The 22124-nt window shown below is 38.6% G+C and overlaps 1 protein-coding gene across 1 annotated transcript in view; it reads left to right on the forward strand.

The window, feature by feature from the left end:
• Window positions 1-558: 558 nt before the first annotated feature.
• GLCE (glucuronic acid epimerase) overlaps window positions 559-22124 on the forward strand; it is a 113444-nt gene continuing 91878 nt past the window's right edge. The window contains exon 1 of the mRNA XM_034994647.1: window positions 559-740. The gene's annotated coding sequence lies outside the window, so the exon portion shown is untranslated. The remainder of the gene's footprint in view (window positions 741-22124) is intronic.

The following is a 22124-nucleotide window of genomic DNA, read 5'->3' on the forward strand; positions in this document are numbered from 1 at the left end:
AGAGAGTCCCTTGTCAGGCCAGCTGTCCTGACTTGGGGTTTGGAAAACACGGGCATCTCAACAATGGCGCCCTGTTTGAGGCTGAGAGGGATGAGAGGCGAGATGGGGGGAAGGTTTACACCCGGGTAACCCCAGGAGGGTGCGCCTTCAACCAGGAAGGTGCGAACCTTCTGTGCACTTCGGGCCGCGCTGTAACCGAGGGTAACGGCGCCTCAGCCCACACCAGTGTGAAGACCCGCTTCTTCCCTGAGCCGGGTGTGTCTACGGAGGCTGACCAGAACCCGACAGACACAAGCCCAGCCTCCCCACCCGAGACACCTTGCCGCGATCCGCCACCGCCTCTGACTATTTAAGGTCACTGCTACTTCTGCCCCTAGTTAATTGTGAGGGGCCGGGGAGGGGAGAAGCGGTGGGCGGGACGAATCACCTTTTCTATTTTACAACTGGTCTCAATGGGCTCCGAGTCCCGCCTCCTGCGCAGCCGCCGACAGGCTCTCCGCGCTGTCACTCGAGCCTCCGCGGCCGCCCCTTGCCGTGGCTGGGATCTCGCGGGAAGAGCGGCGGGCACGGCTGTAGCTCGGTCTCCCGGCTGCGCGCGAAGCGGGAGGGCTCTCTTCACACAAGCGCTTCCTCGCGGAGAGGTTGGAGCTGCCGCAGTCGCAGGCCTGGGCCGCCCCTTCCCTGCCGCCGCCTTCTTTTCCTCAGGGCTCCTCGGTCCGCTCGCCCTCCGGCGCTCCCAGGTAAGTAAGCCTAGAGCGCGTCCCGGCTGCGGACCGGTCGGGGAGCCGGGACTCGGAGCAGCCGGGGCGGGCTGGCTGCCGACGGGGGCGGCTCCGCGGGCTGCGCGGCGCTGCCTGGTGGGCGCGAGGCTTGGTGGGGCTCGGGAGTGCGGGGGGCAGGAGGCGGCGGGGTGGGACCCGAGTGCGGGCGCCCAGGGGCGGTGTGGCGGGTGCCGGGGCTCCTGAGGCGAGGGGGCGGTTTACTGGGGCTCTTCCAGCTTGGCGTGGGGGCGGGTGGGGGCGCACAGGGTCCCACTTCAGGGTCAAGGGAGATTTGTCAGGGTCCTGGGGTTCCTCGAGGAGACGTAGCGGGGTTCCGGAACAAGGGGTCCTCTTACCGTGGCCGCAGGCTCTTTGGGGGCAGAGAATTCAGTTTAGCAGGTCCTGAATCTCTGAAGGGGCAGATCATTGGGGTGTTGGGGGTCCTTTGAGCGGGAGTGTTTCGCATCCCTGGGTGACAAAGCAGCGTATTAGGGTTCGGGGAAGGGGGCTCTGTTTATCCGGGTCTCCGGGCGAGAGGGCGATGTGTCTGCGCCCTGCAGGGGCCGGGCCGCCTTGGTGGGCTGCTGGGGGCGGAAGGGTGTTCGGCGGAGACCGGCGTCTTTACTGGGGTTTCTGCTTTGCCCAGAGGGGGGCGGTAACTTGGCATGGTCTCCAGTCTTTAAGGGGGCGACAGGGCGAGTTGGCGGGTCTCCGGCAGATCTCGAATGGAGGGCGCGGCTCAGCAGGCACTACTGGGTCGGCTCGGGGCAGGAGGGGGCTCTAGGGGCATCCGGAGCCAGCCCAGTAGACAGCCTGTGGCTGGTCAGCATCCTGGAACAGGTCTCTTTCTACGTGAGATTTATTCGGTGCTCAGTGAGAGCATTGATCCGCGTTGTTTCTTAGTTGGAGAAATCTTGGGGTTGTTCTGCAGTTTTCCTTTCCCTGCTCCGGGATCCCTGTGGGGGCTTGCTGGTCTCGCTGCTCTGGGAGCGAGAGAGTGGCAGCACCTTAGGTGGGTATATAGACTCTAGGTTCTTTGGGAGGCGAGTGTCCTAAAGTTAAGCGTGCCAGCCGCTGAAGGTAGGGAAGGCTGTGTGGTTTTGGCTTCGCTTTCCTAGGTAGTCTGCTTTGCTGATCCTGCATTATTAGATCTGTCCTGAAGTCTTGCCTGAGTGTTGGGCAGAGTCAAGTAGTGATGGGAGGTGTGTTCGGGCTTCTCTGTCCTTTGAAAAACGTTCGTGGAGAGGGATAACGTGAAGTTCAGTCTCCAAATAATGTATCGGAATTTGAAGTCCCAAAGCTAGAGCTCTGCAGAAGCGTCATTTGAGACCCGTAAGGGTGACTAGCAGCTCTTTTAGAGAATCCTGCTAAACAGTTTTTTTTGGTAAAGGTTGAGTTAGTCTTGACTCTAATGCAGAGTTCTTGGTAACTAGCCCAGACTTTGGTGAAATTTAAATAAAATGACCCGTATATATGGTTTTTAAAAAGATGTATGGCTTGGGAAGTCTGCATTTGCTTGACAAGTCTTCGGGTTAGATAGCTACTTCATCAGAGAGGCCTGTAAATGAAGTCTGATGTGGCAGGCAGTGGAGCCCATATTAACAGTAATTCTGTCATTTTGGGTAAACACACATTTGACTATGCCAAAGCAAAGAATTTTGCCTGCCTTAGTCATTTTCTTAGTAACAGTTTTTTAAGATTGAGATGTCTTTTTATCTTAGAACCAGAAAGATTAGGGTTAATGTACTTAATCCTTGAGTATTGCAATCATTAAAAAAAAATGCAAGGGGATCCTGCATAGCAATATTTAACCCATTGAGGAGCTTAAGTTTTTTATTTTTTTTTTTCGTTTTTGTCTGATTGACTTTCAAATTGATCAAAATTTCAAAATTGATCAATTGAGCAGATATTTGGTTAGAACTACAGCCAAAAAACCCTAAACAGACCTTTGTTTTCCTCACTATTTTTGAAAGACAAATGATAAATTAAGCAAATTTCAGTAACTTTTTAAAAAAGCAGCTTTCATGATTTCTAAGTAAACATATTGATCAGTCAGCAAATATTTTATTATCTGGTAGGTGTCACAGCACTGGAGGTACAGTGATTCCAGCTCACATGTAACCTATATCGAGAGAAAGCAAATAAAATAAATACATAAAATAATTGAGATGCTGATAATGAAGAAACAGGGTACTTGGGGTTCAGCTCACTTTTTTTTTTTTTATAACCCCTGAATAATAATATAATTGATGTCTGTTGTGATAACTGGAAACCAAATCAGGTAATGCTCTACCTTCTGAATTATTAAAGATTGAATTATGATCAGTACAGTTTGGGTGTTAAATATATATTGACTCTGAGGATTAGCACCTTTTGTTATATAAGCATTAAAAAGTCTATAAGGATACACATCAAACTTCCGAGTATTTGGGGGATTCTTTAAGAGAGGGTTGTAGAGGCATGGAAGAGCGCTATTAATTTTATGCTTTTATATTATTTGAATCTATTTCCGTGAGTGGATGTAAGTGCAAATTAGAGAAGTCTAAAAATTAAAACATTTTGGTCACTATGCAAATTTGTGAAATGTACAGTATTTATAAGGCATTTTGTCAGTGTTGCCACTTCCACTGTGTGTACTAATGAAGGAAAAAATGTATTTCAAGAATCTAATATTATAGGGGGTGGGGAGCACAACAGAATAAGAATACTGAGACCTAAGTAAAATGTTTAAACATGTTAAAGATGTTGGATGTTTAATTATATAAAGATAAATTAATCTAAGGCCTTTCCTTTTTCAAATTTAATTATTTCCAAGTTTGAGAAGGGAAGTTTTTCAACTCCTTAGACAAGAATACCTTTTGTCTCTGTGTTGGGGGTGGAGGTGTTCTTATTGATACACAGATTTCAGGAAGAGATTTCTTTTTGTCAGATGTATGGATACATCTACTAGATTTGTTTTTCTTCTGAGGCATATGAAACATAAAAATAATTTTATGGTTCGTTATTACTATAGTTTTACTGTTTATATTTCATTATTACTATAACGAAAATGGTGCTACCAGAGTGTGTTTTGGATTATCATTCAAAATTCTAGAATTATACACATGATGTACTACAGCAATTTCTAGAAAGGAAATCATAAGACATGGATTCCAGTCTTCACTGTCCTACTAACATACGGCCTTGGGTAATTTCTTAGACTCTTAGGGCCTCAGTTTCCATATATATAAAATTAAAGAGAAGTCCCTGTCAGTAATCAGTGTAAGCTCCGATTCCAAGGATTCTATTGCATTTTGATGTTGCATGTCAGCAGTATTATGTCTACAAAAAGGGATAGTTATCTGAAGAGTAGCTGGTTCTCAGGATACAACTAGTTCCATGTAATTTTCATTTATGATACCTAATTTTAGAAACCTCTTCCTTTTTAAGATATATAGGAAATATTTAATTCCACAATATACATTCATGAAGATAAATGATTTTCTTTTGATGATTTAACTTTATTTGTTTTAAGCATTATTATTTTCATTTCTGATTTCTGGTTGAGTATGTGATGATGTAATGTCCTTATTTAACTTTGGGTTGTAGAATGAGGTTACTAGTGGTTGACTCCCTTTAATCCATCCTTTACACTCCTGCCAAGGTGACTTTTCTAAAATGCAAATCTATTCAAAGCTTCTTTCTTAAAATCCATACTTCTCCTTTACCTACAGTACATATTTAGTTCTAACTCTTTATCATTACAAGGCCCTTCATCATCTGGCTCATCTCCTGCATTTCCCCCACCGTAAATCTGAAGCTCCAACTGTACTAATCCAGTTAATTCACTGAAAGAGTCATACTGTTTCCTGACTCAGACAGAGCCTTCTCATATATTCTCCCCACTGCTTAGAATGCCTTTCTTTCTCCTGTCTTGCTGACAAAGTCTACTGAGTTTTCAAGATACAAAAAAAAGCACCGTCTGCTTTTTAAGTCTTCTGTATCCTCTGGTCCTCCCTCTTCCTTATCCCACTGGGTTATTCACTCTCTCTGTCTTGTTCATTCATTCTCTTATGTTTGCTAGTATGCTGTAATTATTTATGTCTGTCACTGACTCCTCCTTGACTCAAAACTAGGTTTATATTTGTCTTACTACTTTTTGAACCTCGATGCTTATTTTACACAGTTGGGTCTTATTACAGGTTTGAACCCTCAATGCCAAGATTGATATCTTCATAATGTCCGAGTTAAGCCCAAATCTCAGTCTTGTCCTATTTTTCTAAAATTTTGGGCTTTCTCTTATTAATAGAATATGATACTTTAACCTTACACCTGTGACCACAAACTGATATTAGATCTATAGTTCTGGGTTTTTTTTTAAGATTTTATTTATTTATTTATTTGACAGAGCAAGAGAGCAGGGGGAGCAGGAGAAGGAGAGGGGAGAAGCAGGCTCCCCGCTGAGCAGGGAGCCCGATGCCGGGCTTGATCCCAGGACCGTGGGATCATGACCTGAGCTGAAGGCAGACGCTTAACCATCTGAGCCACCCAGGTCTATAGTTCTTATCCTCATTATTTAAGAAGTAAGACTCCCCAGCACTATAGGAGTTAAGGGTTACTCTGTTAAACTTGCAGATTTTGAGACAACAACTAGTTCCTATAACCAAAATTGCTAGTAGAGTTATAAAGTAATTTGGGTATTTGAGATCTTGGATATCAGTGATTGGTAGATATTTTTACCTTGGCTGCTTTTTGTATGGGACATGATTGTTGCCAACCTGTGTATGTCTTTATATTGTCTGTTTATTGGCTGACGATTTAATAACTTGCTCAGGGTCATTATCTACTAAGCAACAGGCTATAACTAGATTCAGGTCTGTTGTACTCTTGGTTCTGTGCTTTTCCAAATACTATACTGTTTTCTGAATATGACTGCTTATTCAGTGTATTAAAATTGTTAATAGATATTTTATTCATTTTACAAATTGAAGAAGTTAGGTTGTAATGTTTATTCATTCAGTTTTTTCAAAAAAGTTGAGAATTTGAGATTGTTTGGACGGAGATCATTTAATCCAACTCTATTTTAGCATGTGAGGGAGCTGACACATGCAAGAGTCATTGAATGACTTGCTCAAGATCATGTGGCTAATTGGTTAAGATTTTCTTTGTTAAGCTAGTTATGCACATTGGTATTATAAAACCATTATTTGAAAGGAATACCAGGTACCTGGTCCTGCCCGCCCCTCAATGGGGAAAAAAAAAAAAAGAAAAGCCTGGAGTGGCTTTTAGAAAAGTGATGTTGAGGATCTCAGAGTCTTAAGGACATGGCTCAGAGAAAATCCAGACTTTGGATCATGACACATGGAGACGCCTCAGTGCCTTTACTCACATAGTTCCCTCGTCTTGGTTTCTTTCCTTCCTTTTTTTCTTTTTAAAAATCTATCCACAGTTACCTAATCTTATGCCTGAGGAAGTTGTTATTAGCATCAGCCTTACCCGTAACCACTTAAGTGCTATCCATAAGCCAACTAATAGAGATACAAAAAGGCATAAAATCTAGTCACTGTCCTGAAGAGGCTTGGTTTATTTGGGAGTGGGAGTCAGTGTTTATTTAATTGCAAGGTAATATGTAAAGATGCCATGAGTGGTACAGCTGTAGGAGCTCAGAAGATTAGATAAGGGTGGACTGAGCTAGTGGTTACAGAAGTTTCTGTGTAGAAAAGATTTGACTTAAGTTAATCTTTTTTTTTTTTTTTACGATTTTTATTTTTAAGTAATCTCTATACCCAAGGTGAGGCTTGAACTTACAACCCCAAGATCAAGAGTCAAGAGCTGTACTGACTGAGCCAGCCAGGCATCCCAATTTAAGTTAAAAAAAAAAAAATTTTTTTTTTTTTTTTAGAGAAAGCACGAGGGGTGGGGGAGAGGGGCAGAGGGAGAGAGAGCATTTTAAGCAGGCTTCATGCTGGACATGGAGCATGACACAGGACTCAATCGCATGACTGAGATCTTGACCTGAGCAGAAATCAGGAGTCACATGTTTAACTGACTGAGCCACCCAGGTGCCCCTAAGTTAATCTTTAAATAAGGAGTTGGAGTAAAACTCTTAATTAAACTCATTGAAACTCTGGCTATTTTATTTTGTTTTGCTCACTTCCCTATAGTCACAGTAGCCTTCTCTCTGCTTCAGAAGACCTGGAGCATGTTCTTCCACACATACATGTCTCCCTCCCTTACTTCCTTCAAGTCTTAATTAAAATATTACCCCTTCTATGAGGCCTTTACTGGCCCTGTTGTTTAGAATCATAGCAGCCCTTCCACCCATACTCTTCCTATTTCTCTTCCCTGCTTTGTTTCTTTATTTTGTTCTTTCAGCTATCCAACATACTCTATATTGTCTTTCCACTCCTAGTATAATATAAGATCCATGAGGGCAGGGATTTTTACCCATTTTATTCAGTCCTATATACCTGCACCCAGAACAGTACCTATTACAGAGTAGGTGCTCAAATTTTTGTTGAATAAAACAATTGAACTTTAAAGCAGGAATTTGGAAATTATTTGATTTAACGTTTCCTCCTTCCTTTTTTCCTTTCTTCCTTTTTTCCTGGCTGGCTTAGAGGAATAGGAACTTTCTCTTTCATTTTCTAAAAAATTTATGGGACTTCAAAAATATCCTATATCGTAAAGTGCAGAAATTATAAACTGCTCAATGTATTTCTACATGTGTAAACATGTAGTCACCAACCAGATCAAGATCTAGAACACTTCTAGGATCTTAGAAACCTTCCTCATGTTCTCTCCTAGTCAGTATTTCCCCGGAGTCAGTATTTCCCCAAAGTAACCACTCTTCAGACTTCTGTTGCAACAGATTGGTTTTATTTTCTTAAACTTCTGACAAATGGAATCAACCTGGGTTCCTTTGCTCAGCATTGTGTCTGTAAGATTCATCCATATTTTTTTAAGGTAACAGTAATTCATTCTTTTTCATTGTAGTGTAGTATTCCATTGTTTGAGTACATATGTTTTTCTGTTCTGTTGATACATTGGGCCATTTCCAGTTTTAACTCTTAGGAACAAAGCTGCTGTGAACAACTTTGTACCTGTCTTTTGGTGCACATAAAGATTACTTTCTTGGGGTACCTGGTGGCTCAATCAGTTGAGCATCCAACCCTTGATTTTGGCTCAGATCATGATCCCAGGGTTCTGGGATTGAGTTCTGCATCAGGCTTGCCCAGAGGGGAGTCTGCTTCTCCCTATGCCCCTCCCCCCACTTGTTTGTTTTTTTCTCTCTCTCAAAAATAAATAAGATCTTAAACAAGATTAATTTCTTGGTTAAATAACTAGGAGTTAACTTCATCTCCACATATATATATAGAGAGAGAGACACAATTCTTTTTTTTTTTTTTTTAAAGATTTTATTTGTTTATCTGAGACAGAGAGAATGAGAGAGACAGAGAGCACATGAGAGGGGGAAGGGTCAGAGGGAGAAGCAGGCTCCTCGCCGAGCAGGGAGCCTGATGTGGGACTCGATCCAGGGACTCCAGGATCATGACCTGAGCCGAAGGCAGTCGCTTAACCAACTGAGCCACCCAGGCGCCTGAGAGACACAATTCTTAATACCACATGGTTTTTAGCACATGCTAGATGATCATTAAATGATTGAAGATAAATTAGTAATTAATCATGTACTGTGAGATTATCTCAAACTTATTAAAAATGTTGGAGAACTGTTTCCTTTTTTTTAAGATTTTATTTATTTATTTGAGATAGGGTGAGAGTGAGCATAAGCAGGGGAGGGGCAGTGGGAGAAGCAGACTCCCTGTTGATCCCAGGACCCTGGGACAACAACCTGAGCCGAAGGCAGCCTCTCAACTGAGTGAGCCACCCAGGTGTCCCTGGAGAACCGTTTCTAGTCCATACTTTTTTCTTTTATCTGACATAAAGTATGGCTTTATCCAGGCTTTACACATTTCTCTTTCATCTGGGATTGCCTTTTTTTTTTTTTTAAAGCCATATTCCTCATTATTTGCTCTCCCTCCTCTAGAAAATGGGAGAAATATGCGCAGGAAAGAGAAAATTCAAATTAATTTCAAGATGTGAATTTCAGAACTGGTTGGCTATTTTTCTTTAATTTTTCAACAATAAAAGTCATTTTTTTCTGACATTTGGTTCTACTGTACATTATATTTTTTCTAATATTCTATACACTTTGAAATCAGTTATACCAATACATTCATAACACAGGTGGAGAAGCTGTGAATCTGTTTTTTATTTTTGTCATGTGTTAGTGATGTTTTGGGGTATGTCAAGCAAAGGCTTTCTTTGATGGCCTTAAGTAATTCTAGAAATGGCTTTAGTTGGTGAAGAATGCAAATGAGAGCTACAATAATAGAAGAAATCTTGAGTAATATTTTTCTAATTCTGGGGAAGTTTACAGTTTTCTTTTGAAGTGATTTCTAAGCTAAGACTTGAAAGATGAGTAGGAAACAAGGTGGATAGGACACCTCAGAGGGAATGAGGTAAAAGAACACTGTAGGTAGGCAACTACATTTGCAGAGAGAGAGCAGGGCAGATTTGGGGATCTGCAGGCAATTCAGGAAGGCTGGAGCAGTGGTTTTCAAGCTATAATGTGCATATGAATCTCCTGGTAGGAGTGGGGCTCATGAATTTGGAGTTCTAACATGCTTACAGATGATGGAAATGTTGCTGGTTCAAGGATCACACTTTCTTGCAAACTACTGGGTTCAGGTGTAGAAAGCAAGTGAGAAGGAGTAGCGAGTAAAAGCAAGGACCATCCATGAGTCTTTTTTTTTTTTTGCCAGGGCATTATTCTTTATTATTATTATTATTATTATTTTTAAGATTTTATTTATCTGACAGAGAGAGACACAGAGAGAAAGGGAACACAAGCAGGGGGAGTGGGAGAGGGAGAAGCAGGCTTCCGGCTGAGCGGGGAGCCAGATGTGGGGCTCGATCCCAGGACCCTGGGACCATGACCTGAGCCAAAGGCAGACACTTAACTACTGAGCCACCCAGGCGCCCACCAGGGCATTATTCTTTAATAACAGCAATATGAAAACACAGTTGAGTCTTATAACCAACGGAAGGAATTTGGGCTTAAGGCATTGGTAACCCACTGACGGGTGCCAAGAGTAATAGTGAACTTGTGATTTAAGTGGGCACTAGTGGTGGAAATAATCTTTAGGGGTATGCTCCAGCTACATTTGAAACATACAGATTAATGTCTGAGAAATGATAATTTACTTATTCATCAATAACTATTGTTTTTCCCAGTAGCAGACTCAGTGCATTTAAAGGATAAGCTTGGTTATATTTATTAATTTAGATGTTATATGTTAGTTTAAGCAGTTCTTTCTTCCAGGGATATTATTTATCCTAATAAGTATTCTTATAATTTTATCTTATGATTACATTATTAACCCTGTCTGATGGGATAATTTTTTTTCCATTTGTGTACTGATATAGTAGTCTGAGGTTTTCTTTTTTTATTGTTTTGATTTAAAAATGAGCTAGCTGGTAGTGCTTATTGTATTGTATGGTAGTGCTTATTGTATGGTAGGAATGATCTTAATGATACATAGTAAAAGTAACTTGGGTTACTCTTCATTGGTTTCCCTAAATGTTATTAATTAGAAGGTTTTGATTTAGTATTTCAACTGTTTAAATACTACATCAGTTTTGCAATATTATAAACTTAAGAATAAAGGTGTGTGTTCATGTTTTATATATTTATATTGTATATAAATAGAGTTATATATATAACTGTCCCTATATATAACTCTTTATATAAAGAGTTCTAGGTACTCTTTTAAAAACTTGGAGAAAGGCAAAATAAGCTCAGCCCAAATAAAGCATTACTATCATTTTGGTATACATTCTTCCTCCTCCAATGAATACATGAATATATTTATTCATATGTATACTGTTTGTTACCCCACCAAGCATTATATCATGAAGACTTTTCTACTTCATTAAAATTGTTTCAAAATCTAACTTTATTAAAGTAGCACAGTTCTGCTGAATGGGTGTATAGTGATTTAACCATTCCCAATTATTAAACATTTTTTTTCCTCTGCTGATAACATTGAAGAAAATCTTTGCATAAGTTCATTCTCCATACTTACTTTCTTAGGATAGGAGTAAAAATGTTCAGCCAAAGGCAAGACCTTAAAAAAAGTTAGATATTGCCATTTTGCTTTCTAGAAGGGTCCTGCCAATTTATATGCCAATATTCAGCTTTTCTAATTTGGTAAGCAAAAATAATCTTTCTTTAATTTGTGGTTTTTTTATTATAAGTGAAGTTGAACATTGTAAATTGTTTTTAAAACAATTACATACTAAAATATTTTAAAAATATCTTTAAAAGATTCCCTTATACATTATCTTGTAAGGTAAAATATTTTAACTGGAATTAATGTTTTCTTTTAATGGATAAATTAATTTTTTTGAATATTTTTTACAAAAACATATAAAACTCCAGGACCCAAACAGTTGCCTGCGTGGCAACCACTGTTAATCACTTTCTTATAGAAATACTTCCAGAGGTATGGTAGATCATGTATGCATGTATGTGTGTATTTATATGCCAAAACGTTAGACAAATTATGGAGAACATTCATTAAAATAGTGTCTAGTTCAGATGTGGTATTGTGCACTAAATTGTGTACTCAAAATTAGAAAGGGTCTAAAAATGATTAGTATCTGGCTACTAGCCCAGAAGGAAGGAAAAGCAGGGTCTGGCAGTATTTGGCAGTAATTTTCTATAAGACAAGTGGCCTTAGCTCTTTTTATTATTGGATCGATTCTTTGACAGTAGCACTTCTGTTTATAGTACCAATTCTGTAGTACTGTCCCAAAAAGGAAAGCCAAGTTTCTGAAAATTAGATGGTTGATACCTGAAAGAAACTCTTTAAAGTATAAAATCTATTTGGAGGTATTTAGAGGAAAGACACTTTATTCTTAGGTATTTTAGGATTTCCCTGCTTGACAGTTAAAGTTTTAGCAGAATTTTCATGACTTTGTTGCTTAACATTGAAAGTTTGAGCTTAAATAATTACAAATAAAATTTATCATTTTCCTAAATTCTTATTTACCTAATTCAGAAACCAATCATCCATGATATAAACATATTTTTAAAATGATTTCCATGCTAATGGTACTATATAGTAATTGGTCTCATACATCAAAGATTTTGAGCTTGACTTGAATGTTACTCCTAATTAAGTGATTTGAGCAGTAAGAGTCAGAGGTTTTAATTGGATTCTACAGAGCTTTAATGCTTTAGGCATAAGGATACTTTGGGATAGATTTTTTTAAGGCTCTTGTTTCCAAAAATAAAATTTGGGGATGACTGTTGTTTACTGAATACTAACTCTGTGTGGCCCAGGATAAGGGGTATTACGAACGTTCCTGTTTGCTGGAATTCACACCTTCTATTCCAGATTAATCAGGCTGTAAAGGCTGCTAAAGAATTTGTACCTAATAGTGGTTGGTAATATTTGAGGTATTTTAAGAATGAATTTATCAGAGGTGAGAAAGATCATCTTAATTTTTTAAAAATGTTTAATTTTGAAAAACTTATGTATTTTTAGGAGAATTGTAAAGATAGTACAGAGAATTCCCATATACCGTTCACTCAGCTTTCCCTAACTGACATCTTATATAACCATGATAATTTTATCAAAACTAAGGAATACATCCTGATTTTAAAAAGAAAACTCAACAAAAAAAATTTTTTTGAGCCACCTATTGTATGTAAAAGAGCGTTTTAGCTCCTGAAGTATATACAGTGTTGGAAAATAAGTAAACGTTGCAGATAATAGTAATAAACTGATGAGATAGGTGTCATTCCTGAACCAAATGCTCAGATTTTTTAACATGTGTGTTGTTGGTACTTAAAAAAGAAGGTGCTGATCACTAAGAGCCAGCATGGGTTCCCAGAGAGCAAGTCATGTCATTCTGGCCTCATTTCTTTTCTTATAGGGTAAGTAACCTGGTAGGTACAACAGAAGATACTCTGGCCATAGTATATCTAGAATTACAGCTACATTTATTGGATTTTTAATTTTGTTCTGGGTACTGGGTTAAATGCTTTACATAGATTGTCTCATTTAGTGGTGTTTTACAAATGAGGGAAGGGACCCCCAAGGTTATACAGATAGCATTTGACAGCCTCTTATGATATCTTTATAGACAAGTTAGAGAAATGTAGTCTGAATAATTGCATAGATAGGTGGATTTGTGATTGATTAATGGGCTGATGTTAAAATTAAACTGCAGTTCATTCTTAGTGGTGTCCCTCAAGGTGCTGTCTTCCCCCATGTCCTATTTAAAATATTTATCCATTACAAACTGTGAGAGAGTGCTAGTATGTTATGTGACAGAATCAGGATCCTCCCTCTGTCCTCTCCCTTTATTTTTAATAATTGGAAAGATAGACTGTGTCTAAGAAAATATTTATTATAATAATTTTATATTTGACATGTATGTATTTGCTAGGGACAAACAAAGCCTTGTAATTGATTTTTTTTTTAATCTGCACAATTACAGGGTTGGAGACTTGGAAGGCTAACAGGTGGTTTGTTGTTGTTGTTTTTAAGTAGGTGTGTGCCTGGCTGGGTCTCCTTATTTGTCTGAAGTTGATGAGTCAAAAGTTTATTATAACTGCCCAAAGGCTCATACTCAAAATATTTAATACTTAAATATTTTGAAGCAGGTTGTTTATAACACAGTTGATTATCTTTTTCTACTCTGCATTTAGCTGACTATTCTCCATTCTGTTTGCTGCTTTTTGATAGACAGTGTATTCAGAGGAGAGTAATCAGAATGAAGCAGTGTCTTGAAACAGATATTTGCAAAATAATTGAAATATTTGAGTTATTCAGCCTGGAAAAAAAAAGACTTTAGTGGGATATATGGTAATGCTTTTTCAAATTGGGTAATTGAGTGATCTTTAATATTCTTCCTGACTTAAGTCTGTGATTCTGTGAAAAGCATAAAGGTTGGGACCTGGAAAAGGATTAAACATCTTTTATATCCCCAGAGGACAGAACTAGGAACAATGAATGAAAGTTAGAGGAAGGGAAATATCGGTACATAATGAAGATGTTTTTAACAATTGAAATGAAAATAGAGTGGACAGTTTCTCATTATGGTGTTAAAGTATGTATTGAATAGCATTTCAACAAGCTATTCTTACTCTCTAAGGACTTTTCCAACTCCTATCTTTTTTTTTTTAAGATTTTTTTTTAAAGATTTTATTTATTTATTTGACAGAGCGAGCGAGAGCAGGAACACAAGTTGGGGAGTGGGAGAGAGAGAAGCAGGCTTCCCGCCAAGCAGGGAGCCTGATGCAGGCTCAATACCGGGACCCTGGGATCATGACCTGAGCCAAAGGCAGACACTTAACGACTGAGCTACCCAGGCACCCCTTAAGATTTTATTTTTAAGTAATCTTTACACTCAACGTGGGGCTTGAACCTACAACCGCGAGATCAAGAGTAACACACTCCACTGACTGAACCAGCCGGGTGCCCCCAATCTTTTTTTATTTCTTCATTGGTTATAATTCCCCATAGCAAAATTTTCTTGGGTACATCACTTATTCTCAGCACCTTATGGTCTTATATAGTACTAAATTTTAGTAATAACATATTATGTTAGTAATAACAAATTTAAACAACAGCAGAGCATTTTTCACTGTTAGATTGATAAAGGTTAAAAAGTTTGATACACAACAATAGCAAGGATATATAGAATCACTCATACACTCTAGGCAGGAATGTAAATTTGTGCAGTTTCTTTGGAGGACTTATTAAAATTATAAGTGTTCATACTTTCTGACTCAGTAATTTTAAAGATTTATCTTTGTTTATTATAGTGCCAGAAGCCCTAAGTAATTCTTAATATGGGTTAAATAAACGATTGTACAACCATACAGTGGAATGTCACACAGCCATAAAAAGAAAGAAAAAAGGAGTACTTTTTCATGAGTTCATCTCTAACACATATTATTGGGTGAAAAAAATAAGTTGCAGGACAGTATGATATGCTGACATTACTGTAAAAAAGTAAGTTGTGAAAAAAGTCAATTGTGTATTTGTGGGTGTATATGCAAATACATATGCACACATTAATAAACACATTTATGCTTCTATGTTCATAAACTTCTCTGGAAGGATACACAAGAAAAGAAGTAGTTGCTTAGGGAGAGGGGTTAGGAGATTGGAAGTCTGAGATCTCATTAAGACTTTGGTTTGCCTGAGTATACTTTTATGCCACGTGTGTGTGTGTAGGTCAAGATTGTATTGTAAAAAATTTTTTTATTTTGAAGTCATTACAGATTCATAGGAGGTTCCAAAGTTAGTATGGAGAGGTCCCACATACCCTTCATCCAATTTCCCCCAATGGTAACATCTTAGGTAACTATAGTACAATATCAAAACCAAGAAATTGGCATTGGTACAACCCACAGATCTTGTTCAGGTTTCACCAGTTTTAGGTGAAATATACTAGAGCGAGAAGTAGCAGGCAGAGGACAGAGAGAGACACAGTGAGAGAGGGAACACAAGCAGGGGGAATGGGAGAGGGAGAAGCAGGCTTCCCGCCGAGCAAGAGTCCAATGCCTGCATCATGACCTGAGCCGAAGGCAGACGCCCAATGACTGAGCCACCCAGGCACCCCAATTCTTTCAAGTTTTATGAGATGTGTAGATTAGTATAATCAACATCACAACTGAGATACAGAACTGTTCTATTACCAAAAAGAACCTTGTGCTATCCCCATCCATCCATCCTATAGTCCCATCCATCCCTCTAACCTCTGGCAAACACTAATCTGTACGCCATTTTTGAACTTTGTCATTTCCAGATGATAAATAAATGGAATAAAAACATATGTAACCTTTGAGACTGCCTTTTTTTTTTTTTTTTGAATTCCCTTGGAATTCATCCAAGTTGTCGCATGTATCAGTAATTCCTTTTTATTGCTGGACAGTATCCCATGGTATGGATGTACCAGAGTTTTGTTTTGTTTTGTTTTTTAAAGATTTTATTTATTTATTTGAGAGAGAGAAAGAGAGCACATGAGAGGGGGTAGGGTCAGAGGGAGAAGCAGACTCCCTGCTGAGCAGGGAGCCTGATGCGGGACTCGATCCCGGGTCTCCAGGATCATGACCTGAGCCGAAGGCAGTCGCTTAACCAAGTGAGCCACCCAGGCGCCCTTGTTTTGTTTTTTATTAACATATAATGTATTATTGGTTTCAGAGGTACAGGTCTGTGTGTACCAGAGTTTTTTAAATCTTCACCCATTGTTGGACATTTGGGCAGTTTCCAGTTTTGGCTATTACAGATAACAGCTCTTATCAACATTTGTGTGCAAGACATGAGACTTCATTTCTCTGGGATAAATGTCTAGGAGTATGAATTGCTGGGTATTATGGTAAATGTATTTAAGAAAGTGTAAAGTATATTTTAAGAGGCTGCCAACCCATTTTCCAGAGTGGCATATACCATTTTAGATTCCCATCAGCATTATTTGAGAGGCCTAGTTTCTCTCTCTTCCTTGGCATTTGATATTGTCACTATTTTTTACTTTAGGTGTTCTAATAGGTGTGTAGAGGTATCTCTTTATGGTTTTATTTATTTTTATTTTATTTTTTTTAAAGATTTTTTATTTATTTGAGAGAGAGAGAGCGAGCACAAGCAGGGTGAGGGGCAGAGGGAGAAACAGATTCCCTTCTGAGCAGGGAGCCTGATGCGGGGCTTGATCCTGGGACTCTGGGGTCGTGACTGAAGCCGAAGGCAGCCGCTTAACGACTGAGCCACCCAGGTGCCCCTCTCTTTACGGTTTTATTTTATTTTATTTTTTTATTTTTAAAGATTTTATTTATTTATTTGACACAGAGAGCACAGCAGGAGAAGTAGCAGGCAGAGGGAGAGCGAGAAGCAGGCCTCCTAAGGAGCAGGGAGCCCGATGCAGGACTTGATCCCAGGACCCTGGGATCATGACCTGAGCTGAAGGCAGACGCTTAACCTGACTGTGCCACCCACGCACCCCCTCTTTATGGTTTTAATTTGCATTTCCTTGATGGCTAATGACGTTGAACATACTATTTTTGCCATCTGTATTCTCTTTGGTGAAATGTCTCATGTTGTCTCATTTTTTAATTTTTGTTATTATTTTTTAAGACTTTACTTATTTGAGAGAGTGAGTGAGAGAAAGAGAGAGAGAGAGCACACATGAGCAGGGACAGAGGGAGAGGGAGAAGCAGACTCCTCTGCTGAGCAGGGAACCTGACACTGGGCTCGATCTCAGGACTTTGGGATCATGACCTGAGCCGAAGACAGATGCTCAACTGAGCCACCCAGGTGCCTGAAAAGACCCAATTTTTAAATTTGTATTATTTTTTTAAAGATTTATTTATTTATGTAAGAGAGAGAGCACACAAGCAGGGGGAGGACAGAGGGAGAGGGAGACAAGCAGATTCCCTGCTGAGCAGGGACCCCAATGTGGGTCTCAGTCCCAGGACCCCGAGATCATGACCTGAGCTGAAATCAAGAGTCGGATGCTTAACCGACTGAGCCACCCAGGCGCCCCTGTGTCTTCATATTTAAAGTGTTTCTTACAGGCAGCTTCTAGTTGGATCATGCTTTTTTATCCAGCCTGATAGTATCTATCTTTTAAATAAATAGAGTCTATAGACCATATACAGGCATACTTTGGAGATAGTGTAGGTTCAGTACCAGACCACTGCAATAAAGTGAGTATTGCAATAAAGTGTGTCACATGAATTTTTTGGTTTCCCAGTGTGTATAAAAGTTATGTTTACACTATACTGTATACTGTTAAGTGTGCAATAGCATTATGTCTAAAAGAACAATAAACATACCTTAATTTAAAAATACTTGATTGCTGAACTTGGTAACCATCATCTGAGCTTTCAGTGTTGTAATCACTCTTCACAGATCACCATAACAAATAGAATAATAATTAAAAAGTTTGAAATATTGTGAGAATTACCAAAATGTGACACTGACACATGAAGTGAGCTAATGCTGTTGGGAAAATGGCACTGATGGACTTGCTCAACACAGTGTTGCCACAAACCTTCACTTTGTAAAAAACAGTTATCTGTGAAGTGCAATAAAGTGAAGCACAATAAGATGTATGCCTGTATGCTTGATGTGGTTATTAATGTAGTTGTGTTTGAGTCTGTCATCTTGTTATTTGTTTTGCATTTGTCCTATTCTTTGTTCCTTCTTTTTTCTGTCTTCTTTTGGCTTAGTTGAGTATTTTCTGTGATTCTGTTTTATCACATCAGTTGCCTTATTCGCTGTAACTGCATGTTTGGTTATTTTAGTGGTTGCTTAGGTTTATAGTATATAAACCTTTATAGTATACATCTTTCATTTCACTGCTTTCAAAGATAATGTCATTTTGTGTATAGTATTATGAACCATGCAAAAGTATACTTTCATTCTCTTTCCTTAGCCTTTATGCCATTGTTGTGATCCATTTACTTTTACATGTTATAAAACCTCATTACATTGTTATTTTTTTCTTTTAGAGAGATTTAAATAATAAAACAAAATCTTAAATATTTACCCTTGAAATGATCATTTCTGGTGTTCTTCCTTTATGTAGATCTGTATTTTTATGTGGATTTTCCTTCTGGCTAAAGAATTTCCTTTAACATTTAAAAAATGTAGCTCTGCTTGTGATGAAGTCCTTCTACTTTTCCTGTCTAACATTTCCATTTAAAAAAAATCTTCCATGTCGAATGCAGTTATAATGACTATTTTCATATCCTCATATGCTAATTCTAATATTTGTGTCATTTCTGAGTCTTGTGGTAAAATTTGCATAACATAAAATTTAAGATTTTTATTTATTTATTTATTTATTTATTTTTTTTTTTTTTAAGATTTTATTTATTTATTTGAGAGAGAGAGAATGAGAGACAGAGAGCATGAGAGGGAGGAGGGTCAGAGGGAGAAGCAGGCTCCCCGCCGAGCAGGGAGCCCGATGCGGGACTCGATCCCGGGACTCCAGGATCATGACCTGAGCCGAAGGCAGCCGCCCAACCAACTGAGCCACCCAGGCGCCCAAAATTTGAGATTTTTAAGTACAGCCATTGCCACTATCTATTTCTGGAACATTTTATCACCACAGTTTTAAGTCTTCCAGCCTATGAACATGTGATGGATGTCTTTCCATTGATTTAGGTCTTCTTTAATTTCTTTCAGCAGTCTTTTGTCCCTTGCGTTGTACATGTCTTGTACTTCCTTGGTTAAATTTCTTCCTAAGTGTTTTATTCTTTTTGATGCTATTGCAAGTGACATTGTTTTCTTAATTCCTTTTCAGATTGTTCTTTGCTAATGTGTAGAAATACAACTGATTTTTATGTGTTGATCTTATACTCTACAACTTTACTGAATTTTATTAGCTCTAATAATTTTTCTTGCAGAGTCTTTAGGATTTTCAGTGTATGTAGTTTTACTTCTTTCTTTCCAGTTTGGTTGCCTTTTATATATTTTGCCCTGCCTCATTGCTCTGGCTGGAATTTCTGGTACAGTGTTTGAATAATGGTGAAAGTGAGCATCCTTATCTTGTTCTTGATCTTACGGAGAAAGCTCTTTTTTTTTTTTCACCCTAGTTTGCTGAGCATTTTTTTTTTTTAATTGTGAAATGGTGTTGGATTTTGTCATGCCTTTTTTCCATTAATTGAGGTGATCATGTTTCCCCCGCTTCATTATATTAATAGGGTGTATTACATTGATTTATTTTCATATGTTGAACTACCTTTGCAATCTTGGAATAAATACTACTTGCTCAAAGCATATAGTCTTTTTAATGTGCTGCTGGATTAAGTTTACTAGTATTTTGTTGAAGATTTTTGCATCTCTGTTTAAAAGGGATATTCATCGATAGTTTTCTTGTGGTATCTGTCTGGCTTTGGTATCAAGGCAATGTTTGTGTCTGAAAATGAGTTAGGAAGTGTTCCTTCAGGTTTTTTTTGCTAGAGTTTGAAAAGGATTGGTGTTAATTCTTTATTGGGAGGTTTTTGATTACTCATTCAGTCTCGTTACAGATCAGCAGATCATGTCTTTTAGGATTTTTTCCATTTCATCTAGGTTATCTAATCTTTTGGCATTCAGTTGTTCATAGTATTCTTTTATGATCCTTTTTATTTCTTTGAGGTCAGTAGTGTCCCACGTTCATTTCTAATTTTAGTAGTTTGAGTCTTCTCTGTTATTTTCTTAGTCTAGCTAAAAGTTTGTCATTTTTATCTTTTCAACTACCAACTTTTGGTTTCATTGATTCTCTTTGTTGTCTTTCTATTCTCTGTTTAATTTACCTGGACTCTAATCTTTATTATTTCCTTTCTTTCACTAGTTTGCTCTTCTTTTTCTAGTTCCTTAAGGTGTAAAGTTAGATTAATGACTTGAAAACTTTTTTTTTTTTACTATAGATATTTGCAATAAATATAAATTAGTTGCCCGAGTCTGTTTAAGAGTTTGTTGTTTAATTTCCACATATCTATAGTTCTCCAGTTTTCCTTCTGTTATTAAGTTCTAATTTTATTCTGTTGTGTTCAGAGAATATACTTTGTATGATTTCAGTCTTTTAAATTTATTGAGACTTACTTTTGTATGTAGCCTTACCTATGGTTTATCTTGAAAGTGTTCATATGTGGGGCGCCTGGGTGACTCAGTCGGTTAAGCATTTGCTTTCGGCTCAGGTCATGATCCCAGAGTCCTGGGATTGAGCCCCTCGTCCAGCACTCTGCTCAGCAGGGAGACTGCTTCTCCCTCTCTCTCTGCCTGACGCTCCCCTGCTTGTGCTCTCTCTCTGTGTCAAATAAATAAAATCTTAAAAAAAATAAAAATGTTCATGTGGACTTGAGAATGCCCTGTTTTGCTGTTGAGTGGAGTGTTCTGTATATATCTGCTAGGTCTAGTTAGCTTATACTGTTGCTTAAGTCTTCTGTTTCCTTGCTGATTACCTGCCTGGTTTTTCTACTGAAAGTGGGATATTGAAGTATCCAGCTATTACTATAGAATGCTTCTCCCATCAGTTCTGTCAGTTTTTGCTTTATATATTTTGAGGACCTCTTGTTAGGTGCATATGTTTATATGTGATATATTTTCATGCTGGATTTACCTTTTATCGATGTATAATGTCCTCCTTTGTCTCTTATAACTATTTTTGACTTAAAGAGTATTTTGTCTGGGGTGCCTTGGTGACTCAGTCAGTTAAGTATCCAACTCTTGGTTTCAGCTCAGGTCATGATCTCCGGGTCGGGAGATGGAGCTCTGAGTGGGGCTCTGTGCTCAGCCTGGAGTCTGCTTGGGATTCTCTCTCTCCCTCTCCCCCTCTCCACTGCCCCTCCCCCTACTAGTGCTCTCTTGCTTGCATTCTTTCTCTCAAATAAATTTAAAAAAATTAAATCTTATTTTGTCTGATTAAATATAACCACTTTAGCTCTCGCTTGGTTACCGTTTGTAAGGAATGTCTTTGTTCATTTTTTTGCTTTTAGCCTCTTTGAATCCAGAATGAGTCTCTTATAGACAGCATAGTTCAGTCATCTTTTAAAATCCTTTCTACCTATCTCTGTTGTTGTTTTCTTTTAAGATTTTATTCATTTATTTATTTGACCGGGGTGGGGGGAGTGCATACACAAGCAGGGTGAGCAGCAGAGGGAGAGGGAGAAGCAGACTCTCCGTTGAGCAGGGAACCCGATGTCGGGACTCAGTCCCAGGACCTTGGGATCATGACCTGAGCCTGAGGCAGACACTTAAATGACTGTGCCACCCTGCCATCCCCAATCTCTGCTTTTTAATTGAAGAACTAAACTGTTTATATTTAAAGTAACTACTTATAGGTAAGGACTTTTTAATAAAAATATATATCCCTTTTGTTCTCCAGTTCCTCCATTACTGCCTTCCTCTGTGTTTATTTTTTCTAGTGTACTATTTTGATTCCCTTTCATTGGGAAGCCATGATAAGGGAGAGCCAAGTGGTGGTTAGAGCAAGAATCATTTTAGCCAGTTGAAGGGGTGAAGAACATCCCAAGGAGAGAGAGAATATCATAAATAGAGACATAGAAGGTACCTGGTGTTGTAGAATAGCAGAAATTGCCATGTAGTTTAGAATTTAAGCGTATCCCTGTTTAATATTGTCAAAGAACAAAATCCGGCTGAGTAAATTTGAAGATCTAATTGGCTTCATTAAGTGATTTATGAATTGGGCAACATCTCATCTAGCAAGTAGAGGGGAGCTCCGAGGGTCTGTACAAACTGTAAGTTTTTTATAGGAAGGAGGGTGGGGCAAGAAGGTTATTAGTGAAAGAAAAGAAAG

The sequence above is a fragment of the Mirounga leonina genome, unplaced genomic scaffold (genome assembly GCF_011800145.1).
Source record: "Mirounga leonina isolate KUSES-001 unplaced genomic scaffold, KU_Mleo_1.0 Mir_91, whole genome shotgun sequence".
NCBI classification, from domain to species: Eukaryota; Metazoa; Chordata; class Mammalia; order Carnivora; family Phocidae; genus Mirounga; species Mirounga leonina.